The sequence below is a fragment of the Lissotriton helveticus genome, chromosome 11 (genome assembly GCF_964261635.1).
Source record: "Lissotriton helveticus chromosome 11, aLisHel1.1, whole genome shotgun sequence".
NCBI lineage: Eukaryota > Metazoa > Chordata > Amphibia > Caudata > Salamandridae > Lissotriton > Lissotriton helveticus.
Genome location: NC_136072.1, coordinates 61126074 through 61138827, shown reverse-complemented (window position 1 = coordinate 61138827; position 12754 = coordinate 61126074). Strand labels below are relative to the sequence as shown.

General features: G+C 47.7%; 1 pseudogene across 1 annotated transcript in view; it reads right to left on the bottom strand.

The window, feature by feature from the left end:
- Positions 1 to 12754, bottom strand: part of LOC144791043 (cytochrome P450 2J2-like) — a 155355-nt pseudogene that overhangs the window by 134444 nt on the left and 8157 nt on the right. The window contains exons 2-3 of the transcript XR_013602282.1: positions 10057 to 10219; positions 8534 to 8683 (exon numbers count right to left, since the gene is read on the bottom strand). The product of XR_013602282.1 is annotated as a cytochrome P450 2J2-like (transcript). The remainder of the gene's footprint in view (positions 1 to 8533; positions 8684 to 10056; positions 10220 to 12754) is intronic.

The window sequence follows — 12754 nt, the reverse complement described above, 5'->3', positions numbered from 1 at the left end:
GATACACATCTTAAAACACCTTGCGAAATAAGAGTAAAACATGGACAGGAATATTGTGCAGATTATTTCAAGCATTCTGTTTACTCCTTCATTGTTCTTCTTAGCCAATAGCTGTCAGGTTGATTCCCTGGTTGTTTCAGTTACAGGAGCAACCGAGCAATGTCAACGTTGAGATGCAAAGGTCCCCTCTAACCAAGACAATGAATACTTGGGTCTGGGATGGAAAGTTGGTATTGTAAGCCCCTTTGACTCTCAAGACAACCTAGCTGAGCAATCAAGGCCTAGTTTAAAGGAGGTTGTGTGAAGAGTGAATTTAGATATAATACACCACAATCATTATGGTTGAAATAATGATGAATATTGTACTAGAATTAGTTTGCATAAACCAATAACACTTTATTAGTATTTCAGTTGCATAAGGTACTTGCACCTTTTGAATAGAAACCAAAAAACTCACTGCACAAAATAATACAAAACATGGGGCCCGATTCACAGAACTAACTTAAGACAAAATCCTAAACTTACTACTTCTGGTATTCACGGAAGTTAGGATTTTGTCTTAAGTTTGTCTTAAGACAGACTTAAGACAGACTTAAGACAGACTTAAGACAAAATCCTAACTTAAGTCTGTCTTAAGTCTGTCTTAAGACAAAATCCTAACTTCTGTGAATACCAAAAGTAGTAAGTTTAGGATTTTGTCTTAAGTTAGTTCTGTGAATCGGGCCCATGTTCTGGCAACAGAGATCACTCAGGTTACAAAGTACACTGTTATCATTTGCTAACTGGCTGCCAACACTGAGTCACTCATGAACAAAACAGGCCACAGGGGATCGTGTTCACTGTGTTGAAACATGGCAACTCCTAAAACCCTGTTCATAGACACTAAGTAGTCATGAACAACATAAATCGCACCAAAGCACCCACATGAATCAGTTGGTCATCACTCTAGTTATTGCATTATCGTTTCAACATTCATAAACTCTAACTCTGATATGACCCCCTGTCTGTGAAGATATTTTGTTTGTCAATTTCAGAAATCTTCATCAGAAGATACAATTTCCTGGAAAAAATGTTTTAGGCAATTTGCCTGAACAAACCTTTTTGATGTGAGAACTGTCCTTCTACATTTAGTTTTTTTTCAAGGGTTCACCCAGAGAAAATCTACTTGTAACCTGTTTAAAATGTTTGCAATCATTGTGATGCTCTGGAAAATCCTCGACTTTGGAGAAGTCATACCATTTTCAGACTGCTAACTATAATCTTCATTGGAAATAAGTGAAAACAAGTTGTGTCAGATATATATCACCAAAAGAATATTCGAGTCACTCTTTTAAAAAAATCTAAGAAACCAAAAAAACAGTGTTATTAACTTATTCATATAGATGATGGGAATGTTGTAAGCACCAATACAGATCAAAAGTACTAAGTAAAAGGAATGATCACCCAGGCCTTAGAAACTTCTTGAGATTGCCCTCTAGATGCTATTCAGAATACTAATATTTTAACATTCTGCAATGTTGTGACGTAAAGGTCCTGTGCATGGTAAAAGGCGTGTACCTCTGCTCTGAGTGTCTAACTGTACTGTTGTCTGGATCTTTAATGCTGTTGTTTTGTTGTCACAGGCAAAGAAGAATCATGCATGTGCATGCCAGTGATCAGGACTAGGGACCAAGGTCTTCTAGTCTTCCTTCTAGGTGAGGTACATCACCCAGGGAATCAAGACCTCCTGCCCTGGAGCCAGGTGCACCAGTGCCTGCCTGCTTGCCAAGACCTGTGTGCCCGGTGAGGAAGAGGGGAGTGTTGGAGGGAGCGAGGTCCAGTTGGGAGTGAGGTCCAGTTGGGAGCATTGCAGAGACGACTCCCTGTGCGAGGAGGTAGGATATAGCTGTGCATTTATCGGGTCATTGCCAATGTATAGGATTAATTCAGCAATCCCCGGATGCCAAGAGAGGGCATTTTTGAAATGACCTGTACATTGAGCACTGTGTGGGGAGCACCAAGCCCATGCCATCTCGTTGCGGTGTGATCTCACCATCGCCATTGTCAGGTCGGGAGCCAGAAGATTGAATCCTCCCTCACCTCGCCTCTCCACCCCTACCTCCACCTCCACCTTGTGGGATATATTGACTTACCCCATCATCGCAGTCTGGATGCAACTCTGTTCACTGGGGTAAGCAAACAGCAGAGCTCAGGCGAGAGCCAGTTCCTACTGGGTATTGCAGCGTGTACCACAACCAGCCCAACTTCTGTGAACAGGACCAGAGCTTCAGATTTCTTGATGTCTACTCTGAATGGTTCTGAGCTGCAGGAGTGGGTAACACTTGAATTGAGCCTGTTGGTCCCTGGGGTTCGCTGATGAAGGTGCTGCGGTACCATAGACACTATTGACCAGTTCATAAAAGATTCAAAGTTGAACTCTTGATTACAGCCTAATAGTGGGCATTCCCTGTTTGTGGCCAGGAGTGAAAAGGTAATAACCCTGACTGCATTGCGAGGAAGAGCATGAAACAGGGATTTGCCTGACAAATACAAGAGTCCCATTCTCAAAGGGATTGTGTTGTTGCTTATGAATGTTGTTATTCCTATGAATGCACAGAGTTAGAACTATTCTCATAGCAATTCAGTAATTAAGGAAAAGAAAAGTAAGTAGTCAACCAGGGTGTTATTACATAGGTTTTCACAAACTATCAATCAATCAATCAATCAATGCATTTCTAGAGCACGCTACATACCCGTGAGGGTCTCAAGGCGCTGGGGGGCGGGGGCTACTGATCGAAGAGCCAGGTCTTGAGAAGTCTTCTGAAGGCCATCAGGTCCTGAGTCTGTCGTAGGCTGGTAGGGAGAGCGTTCCAGGTCTTGGCGGCGAGGTAGGAGAAGGAACTGCCGCCAGATGTGGTTTTCCTGATACGAGGAACTGTGGCGAGGGCGAGGTTGGCTGAACGAAGGCTTCGGGTGGGGATGTGGAAGCTGAGACGGTTTTTGAGGTATGCAGGTCCGGTGTTGTGCAGTGCTTTGTGTGCGTGGATGAGGAGTTTGAAGGTGATCTTCTTGTTGACGGGGAGCCAGTGCAGGCCTCTCAGGTGGGGTGTGATGTGGCTGCGTCGGGGGACGTCGAGGATCAGACGTACCGAGGCGTCTGGATTCGTTGCAGTCATCTCAGGAGCTTGGTTGTTGTTCCTGAGTAGAGGGCGTTCCCTTAGTCGAGTCTGCTGGTGATGAGGGCCTGGGTGACGGTTTTTCTCATGTCGGGAGGGATCCACCTGAAGATCCTACGGAGCAATCGGAGGGTGTTGAAGCAGGATGCAGAGACGGCGTTGACTTGCCTGGTCATGGAGAGGGTGGAGGCGAGGATGACCCCCAGGTTGCGTGCGTGGTCTGTGGGTTCCCGGGGCAGTGCCTAGCGATGTGGGCCACCAAGAGTCGTCCCAGGCTGATGGGGTGGGTCCGAGAATAAGGACCTCCGTCTTGTCTGAATTCAGCTTCAGTCTGCTGTCCTTCATCCAGTCGGCTACGGCCTTCATTCCTCTGTGGAGGTTGGCTTTGACGGTGTGGGGGTCTTTAGTGAGGGATATGATCAGCTGGGTATCGTCGGCGGAGGAGATGATGTTGAGGTTGTGTTGACGAGCGACGTGGGCGAGCGGTGCCATGTAGATATTGAACAGCGTCGGTCTGAGGCAGGATCCCTGCGGGACGCCGCAGATGATCTCGGCGTTTTTTGAGCAAAAAGGTGGGAGGCAGACGCTCTGGGTTCTGCCGAAGAGGAAGGATGTGGTCCAGGCCAGGGCCTTCTCTTGAATTCCGGCGTCATGGAGGCGTGCTGATAGGGTGCGGTGACAGACTGTGTCAAAGGCTGCTGATAGGTCCAGGAGGATGAGGGCGGCTGTTTCTCCTTTGTCCATTTGGCCCTGATGTTGTCAGTGGCGCCGATAAGGGCGGTCTCAGTGCTGTGATTTCTGCGAAAACCGGATTGGGAAGGGTCCAGGATGTTGTTGTCTTCGAGGTAGCGGGTTAGCTGTTTGTTGACAATCTTCTCTGTCACTTTCGCCGGGAACAGGAGCAGCGAGATGGTCCGGAATTTCTTGAGGTCCTTGGGGTCCGCCTTGGGTTTCTTCAGAAGGGCGTTGATCTCGGCGTGCTTCCAGCTTTCCGGGAAGGTTGCTGTCTCGAAGGAGCTGTTGATAGTTTTCCGGAGGTGGGGCGCGATGGTTGTGCTGGCTATGTTGAAGATGTGGTGAGGGCAAGGGTCGGATGGGGATCCGGAGTGGATGGAGTTCATGGTTTTGATGGTGTCTTCGTCGCTGACGTTGGACCAGGCGGTCAGGCGGCTGGTGCGGGTGGTGGTCGCGGGGGTGCTGGGCTCGATGGTGGGTGCGGGGGTTGGAGAGTTCTTTCATGACGCTGAAGAGCTCCCTGGAGTTGTGTGCGTTGTTGTCAAGGAAGTCCTTGAAGGCGGTCCTCTTGTTGGTCCTGATGAGTTGGTGGTGTTTGTGGGTTGCGCTCTTGTGGGCTGTGTGGCTGTTTGGTGTTCGGTCGTGGAGCCATTTCTTCTCTAGCTTCCAACAGGTGCGCTTGGAGGTCCGGAGGTCTTGGGTGAACCAGGCGACTTTCTTGTTGGTGTGGTTGGTTGCGGAGGTCTTGAGAGGGGCGAGGGTGTTGGCGCAGTCGTTGATCTATTTTTTTGAGGTTGGTCAAGGCGGTGTCGGGGTCGGTGGGGTCGGCAGTGACCTTGCCCCAGCAGCGGCGTGGCAGCTGTTGGGTGCGGTGGTGTGTGGTGGGTTTTGTGAAGGTGAAGTGGACGCATCTTTGGTCGGTCCCGTGGGGTTCGGTGGTGTGGTTGAAGGAGACGTGGGGGCTTGTAGAGAAGATGGGGTCCAGCGTGTGTCCGGCAGCGTGGGTGGGTGTCGTCACGTGCTGTTTGAGTCCGAGGTTGGCGAGGTTGTCTATCAGGGCGGTGGAGTTGGTGTCGTTGTTATTCTCGAGGTGGAAGTTCAAGTCCCCGAGGAGGATATAGTCCGTGGAGGCGAGGGCCTGGGTGCTGTCGAGGTCGGCGATGGTGTCGCTGAACTGTGGTCTTGGTCCGTGTGGTCTGTAGACGAGCGTTCCTCGGAGGGTCGTGTTGGGGTCGGTGTGGATCTGGAAGTGCATGTGTTCGGTGGTGGTGAGGGTGTCGTCGGTGTTGGTCGAGACTCTGAGGTTGTCCTTGTGGATGATGGTGATTCCTCCTCCGACTCCGTTGGTGCGGTCTCTGCGGGAGATCTTGTAGCCCTGTGGGATGGCTATGGCGATGTCTGGTGCTGAGGTGGCGTTCAGCCAGGTCTCCGTCAGGAAGGCGACGTCAGGGGCGGTGGAGTCTAGGAGGTCCCAGAGTTCGATGGCGTGCTTGCGAGCGGAGCGAGTGTTGAGGAGGATGCAGTGGAGGTGGTTGGGTTCTCTGGTTGGTGGTCTGGTGGGCTGGATGCTGGTGAATCTGCATTTCCAGCAGGCGAAGGGCCCTTGGGTGCGCTTCGGGGTGGCCCGGTGGCAGGGGTGGTCTCGTCCGGTGTTGAGTGCGTGGAGGGTGTTGAAGTCGTAGTGCAGTCTGGCGTTGCATGGGGCGCGGTGTCCAGGGGTTCTGGCTCTGGGCGCGTTCCAGGTGCGGACGGGTGCAGACGGGCTTGCCTTTGGCGCGCATTCGGTGCACCAGCAGCGTGCCCGCTGCACGTGTCCGCTGCGTGGTCACAGCGCGGCCTCCATATGAGGATTAGAGGGAGGGAGGAGCAGCTGGGAGGTGGGAGCGGGGTGGTCAATGGGGGACAGAGGGGCAGGGCCGGAGGGACGCAGCGGCGGGAAAACTGCAGGGGGACACGGAGGACGGGGGAGAAGAGCGGGGGCACGGGGCAGAATGGGCACAGGGGAGCACAGGTAAAGGGCACATTACATTTTGTTACTTTTAAGAAACCAGTGTTTGCTGGTGCCCTTAATTATTTTTCTACATATGAGAAATCTGAGGGTCACAAGTTAATTTGGCTCACCTTATTCCCTCACGGGAGAGGTGCACAGCCCCCACTGATCAAAGATCATCCGAAACAAAAGCCATTCTTTCTGTCTCTGCCCTGCTGCTTGGACAGCATTCTGGTCAAGTAAGCTCCTGCCACTGGGCTTCTGTGAAAAGCAGAGTTATTGCAAATTGGAAGGAGCCACCGTTCTCCTCCCACCCAAGTTAGAGATCACAGATAAGTCAAGAAAGATAATGACTCTGACACTTATGCAAATGGTCAAGCTCAGTCCTGCTATTATGCAAAACTAGAGTGAAAAGCAGAGTCAACTTACTTTTGCATAATGTGCTTAGCTTGGACATTCATGGCCACATTTCCTTCTCTGCCATGAACACTCCCATGTTTAGGAGACTTAAGCCTCTTCCGCTGACATACTTATCATTGTAATCTGGTTTAACCCATGTGTTGTGCATAGATGAAATACAACCACAGGTCTTTTAATGCTGTACTTCTGTGTCATGGTCTTTATGTAGGCAAGATGAATGTCACTTAAGTTGTTCTAATAGCAATGACCACACTAGAAGCTAATATATAGAAGAAAAAAAAAATGCAGCTGCTACCGAAGTACATTGACAGATACCATTGACAACATGATTATGATCTACAACTGTTATTCTAAGTGGTTGGTGGAGCTGCGTAAGTGTAAATCACATGTCAGACATGTGACTGACTATTCTACATCACCACTGCTAGCCAACAAATCTCCCACGTTATTACCCAGTTCAATAGTAATAATGTTAAGAAAAGCCAAAGAATGAAAGGAAGAGTCACACGCACTGGTGATAGGGCTATGCGGATAATTTAGAGTTTTTTCTGGTGAAATTCCTGTTCACCATTCTATACGCTGTCGATTTTATAGCGAGATCAGAACCAAATGGTAAAATTATGTGCAAGACCCTTTGCTCCTACTTTCAAAGGGCAGAAATACAGGCAAATCAGTAACACTATGATCTCCTTGCAGAAAATGTTTAATGCTATTTTCAAAACAGGTTGGTTTTACCTATGAATATTTATTTTTAACTGAGGTGTAAGTCATGTCAGTAATTGCCAAAGATTTTGGCTAGGTTAAACCATTTTAAAAGAAGGATGAGTGTTGATAGAAATGTGGCTTAACATTAGGTAGAAATTTAAATTTAAATTTGAGCAAGGATTTTGATTATTCTTTTTTAATGCAACATTATGGTCATAATGCAACTGTCAATTGAGTTCATGTGGCATAAGGATTGCACGAGGAGAGCAAAATATGCGGACAACAGTTAGAGGCCCCGGGGCACTTGTGGAAATCACTTGGTGACCTGGGTGAATATAAGATGGGCTTGTGCAGGCATATCATGAGGAAAGGTCTCTGTGATGTCACATGAGAAGCTGCTCAAATATTGAGACATATTGTTCTCTGCCATTATGGGTTGAGCATGCTATTAAAGGCATGCAAAGCAGCGCCCCCCCCTAGCGCCTTGAGACACTCACAGGTATGTAGTGCGCTCTATAAATACCTTGATTGATTGATTGATTGAATGAAGGCAGGGTTTACAAATTCCTGCAAGAAAGGAGTGGGACATTCATGTTTGGGTAGCAGAATATATTTAATAGGTGGACTTTAGTTAAATGAGGACATTTTAGTTAGGGAAGAACTTTGGTAGAAGGTTAACTCTTTGTTGGTCTATATCAAATTCTTAGGAGTAATCAATTGAAAAGATGAATTGTGCTAGTAACATAGAAATGTTAAGGGAGACTCAAACCTTCTAGATTTGGCTAAAATATTATCTACAGAGGTAAGACATTAAAATATTTCCTCATTTAAAGCGTCATTGCTCTGAAAAGTAGCCACCACCAAGTGAAGAAGGTTGTTGAGGCCAATGAGCAGTATCTTAGGAACAAAAAAGAGAAATGTTTATCTGTTGCAGGATAAGATCATTTGTCACTAATGCCCGATACTGTTTGATGAAATGAAAAGATAGATGAGGGCGTGGCGAAGGATCCACAGGGTGAAACAATGTTCATCCAAGACCTAAAGACTGGTGGCTATTGGGTTATGTTTCTAAGTATTTCCTTACCAAACTGAAAAAGGCATTGGGGTCAGAAGTGAGTAATGTTTTACTGTTATTGACAAACATTGTCAGACACCAGAATTAACTTCAAAGATGCCTAAATATATGAATAAACCAACCAATGATCCAAAGAAGGGTTTTAAAATGGCAATTAGGATGTAACAAGATACGCTCCTGGATGTGTCTGGTCTGCTTTTTCATAAGAGTGAAAAACTAGTTTGGAAAGAAGTCCCTGTTGAAAGTAAGTGCTTATTTGGTGATAGTATATATTGATGAGGCTTATTTGACCAGCCTGTGAAAACCATGGTATGCAATGCTTCTTAATTGCTTCAAATGTCTACGGGCCAGTCACATTACAGTAGCTGAAGCAGAGAGTCCCTCTAATGTTGAAATATGACAATAACAAGTTTTATTATCTAAGAAGCAGCGCTGAAGCCTCAAATAATTTACCTCTCTGTATGGTGAAAAACTCCACCAAGGATTGCGCCTCCTCCTGGATCCGCGCTTCTAGACTTTTCTTCCCAAGTCCCAAGTTCCTTAGGACTGTTAGAGCAAAGCGTCTCTGCTACTTCCAGTTGTGTCCAGAAGTAAATACAACTCCTAAGGAATTAATGGTATGTTATTTTTTTTGTAATTACTTCTATAATAAATAATAGGCTTGTTTCACTTTTAAGTCTGGCTGAAGAATGCTTTTCCATTTCTTCCAATTTGTTACTTGTACAAGTAAATGTGCTCCTTGCAAAATGCTACAAAAAAGACTCCTTTGTCATCAAGTTTCATTTTGAGGTACAAACATCCTGCCCCATTACTCTGCCACTCTGTCTTCTGTATTAGACCACACTTGTAGTTGAAAAAGAAATTTAGAAGTATACCTTGATAAACTGATGTCCTGGGGGATCCACAGTCACTTCCCTTTCTTACACTTCCAGGAATCCTTTTACCCATAGTTGATTTACTCTGTTTTGAAACATGTATTGAGTGCTAACATGTAGGGCAATATGTATGAACACATTTTTCCATAGATACAGAATGGGTAAAAACCTTTGAACATCTGGCCCTTAGATTCCTCTTGTTTCACTGGCTTGATTCGTATCATGTCTTAGCTCTGGTTGGTTTCTGTGGCTAGCTCAATTTTCAGTCACTCCTAGCCTAGCACAACTGCCTTTACCATCAGTCAACAGCTCACAATGCCAAGGCTTAGACAGATATAGCAGAGATTGGTATCCTGCTGGAAAAGGAGACCACACATAAGGTATCCTTGGAGGCAGAAAGATACGCAGAATGTACAGGTATAGCAGAAGCACTGCATGTGTAACTAGTGCACAGTGTGTACAGTTTGTTCTAGCTCTTCACCTTCTGTGCTAGCATTACTGCACAGCTCATCCATACATAAATCCTCTCATTGGCTAAGATTCACAAAGATTTTTTTCATCAGAAGGAATAACTCAGGAGTAATTCCCACCATCTTAAAGAAAGCTCACTGTGTGAATTGGCTATGTGGATCAATCTTACAGCCGTAATGATCAGCAAAACGTTCACGTAAGATATGCAACACGTGAATTACAACTCTACATGTGTACAAGGCATGAGTTGCCATTCTGGAAAGCAGAATAGTATGGTAGCAGATAGAGGAGTTCATTAAATGTTGAGGTAACTTACTACTTCATCTCCCAGTGAATGTCACATCCTTCTCACTCCTCTCTTTGCCTTCTGATAGCCTCAGAGCTCAGTGAGGTGCTTAGTGAGTAAAACTCTTGATACTGCAGATCACACACTCTGTCCTTGGCAAGAAACTCATCCTCTATAAATCCTTGGTTGTTGAATTGAATTCCAATAAAGTGTATAAAGCTAAATGTTGACAACTGCTATTTATAGGACTTATATTTCGTAAAACTGCAGTCGAAGAGCAATAGAAAAACAAGATTTTATCATTTGCTGTGTACCTGCACCATTGTGCGATGAGAGTTACCTACCCTTTCCCTTTGAAAGCTCTTCTGTAGAAGGAGTTGTAGGGCGTCCAGTAAGGTCCTCAGAGTGGGAGATTAGACCCTCTCTTACTGTCTGGTATCCATTCAGCACAACTACTGGTTGACGCCCCAGCCACACGGTGAAAATATTCCCATAGGTCTTCGCAAGCTGGAGATGGGAAGTAAACACTCAACAAGTGAATAGAACACAAGAGGTGGGTGCCAACTTAAAAGTTGTCCCTTTTAGGGGAGGTCACTATGATGCATGTTAGAGTTAGGGCTGCCCACACAAAGATGGACACACAGGGTATTAGAACTGGTGAAGCACTGAGAAAGATAGACCCGCACATATTACTTTGCCCTTCCTAAGTGCCACTTAAACAGAACATAAGGTCCCATCAGTCAGCCATTCCAATAGAAATCTTCTTACTTCGGAACAGCATCTGAGCAGCTTGAAAGGTGCACAGCTTCAAGTTCATGTATATGATAGGACCGCATATGATCCTGAGAAATGGCCGAAAATCCTTCTTTCATAGTTCACATTGCAAATTTCTCTTTTACATACTTCATCTTTCTAAACAGCAATATTCTCCATATTTTTTTAATTGAACTACTTGTATCACTGGTAACAGTGTCCATCTATCAAATAATTTTATGTGAGTAGTTGTGACGTTCTCCATGCCTTTATGTGGCTTATCAATGTATGTCAAAGTGTATGACAGGTTTGCTCATGAAAACATTTTTGTGATGAGGAAACATTTCTATTTAGCTTTTTCATGCATACAAAACAAAACAATACCAATAACACCGATGCACAGAGAGATTTTTTCCCTGCACACCAGAGAGAGTTTTTCCTGCCAGGTGTTTGAATGTCAGATGTGGACAGTTATAATCTGCATCAGGAATATACCCTAAACAGGGCGGAAATTCTGACACATTATCGTCAAGGGATCTGTGTTTATGGGCCGCCACGAATGATTGATCAGCAGAAGAGTCAGCAAAGACTTCACCAGTGGTCAATCTTGAGTTTTCCCTGCTATAACTTGGGCGAAGGACTCAGACTTCCTCCTCATTAAACCAGAGGTTGCTCCACTGTATTTACAGGTAGATCAACCACCAGGTTTCTCAGGGTGGAGCAAGCTCTTCTGTCAGAAATCTTTGACTGTCAAATGACTATTAGTCAAAGACACTAGAAGGTATAGTCTATTGTGGGTGAACATGTGTTTTTGTTTTGTAGAAACAATCCCTCAGTTTGGCAAAAATGTGGAGCAGCCCTATCTGACATGGAAACCCACCCAGCACGGGCCGCAACAGCGTCAGCAGGGCTCCGAAGATGGTTCAGCGTGGTCGGGCCGCAACAGCATCAGCAGGGCTCCGAGGATGGTTCAGCGTGGTCGGGCCGCGACAGCGTCAGCAGGGCTCCGAGGTTCCAAGTTCCAAGTACAAGAGTTCTTATCAGGATCAGCCGCGACGAGGTCAGCAGGGCTTCGACTCCAAGATACAACTGGAGTCCTGATCCAGGGCTAGCCCAGATATAGGGCTGGAGTACTTTGATGTCCGGACCCTCGCGCCTGGGGGTCAGAGGGGCCGGGATGAGGGTGTCCAGACACCCAGCAGGGGGGTGGAGCCAGCGCCCAGGGAGGCCGGAGGGCGATCGATACCAGGCGTTCGGGGACGGCTGGAGGGCCATCGAAACTCCCCTCCTCTTAGTTCCGTCGAGTGGCCACTACACCACCTGGGTGGATCTTGGTGCCTCGATGTCGGGGCTTCGCTGGGGCCGTGGCCGGGGTCTGGCCGAGGCCACATGCTCGGGACGTGATGGGCCCAAGATGGAGTCGGGCCTGAAATGGTGGCCCGGAGTGGTAGCCGGACCTGCAGAGTTGGGGCGAGCAGGGTTCGCCGGGTTCCATGGGGGAGAGCCGTGGGTTGCCAGGGGGGCTACTCTCGTCGAGAGTTCATGGAGGGTAGTGCCAGGGGGGCGAAAGCGGGTCAGTGGAGGGCCGGTGTCGTCCCGGGCCCGCCATGCGGGAGGGGTAGGACCACGCCACGAGGCCGGGTCCAACACACGTCCCCTCCAGCTGAAGGCAGGGAGAGTCACCCATCTTCTTGGGGGTTCTCCTCGCCGAGGCGGAAGAAGCGGGACAGGCCATCAGCATTGGCGTGGTCGTTGCCAGGGCGATGCTCCACAGTGAAGTCCATCCCTTGCAGGGAGATGGACCATCGTAGCAGCTTCGGGTTCTCGCCCCGCATCTGCATCAGCCGCCGCAGGGGCCGGTGGTCGGTCTGGACCACGAAGTGCGTGCCGAAGAGGTAGGGCCGGAGTTTCTTTAGGGCCCACACGACGGCGAAGGCTTCTCTCTCTATGGTGCTCCATCATTGTTCTCTAGCCAGCAGGCGCCTGCTGATGAAGGCCACAGGATGGTCAACTCCCTCAGGGTTAACTTGCGATAGGACCGCCCCGATGGCGTGCTCCGAGGCGCGGTTTGGACCACAAACTCTCGGCTGCAGTCGGGGGCTTGGAGCACAGGGGCGGTGCACATGGCAGTTTTCAGAGTCTCGAAGGCCGTCTGACACTCGGGTGTCCAGTGCACCTTCGGTGGTTGCCTTTTGGAGGTCAGGTCAGTGAGGGGCCCCACAATGCTCCCATAGTCTTTTATGAAGCGCCGGTAATATCCAGTGAGCCCCAGGAAGGCTCGGACTGCTG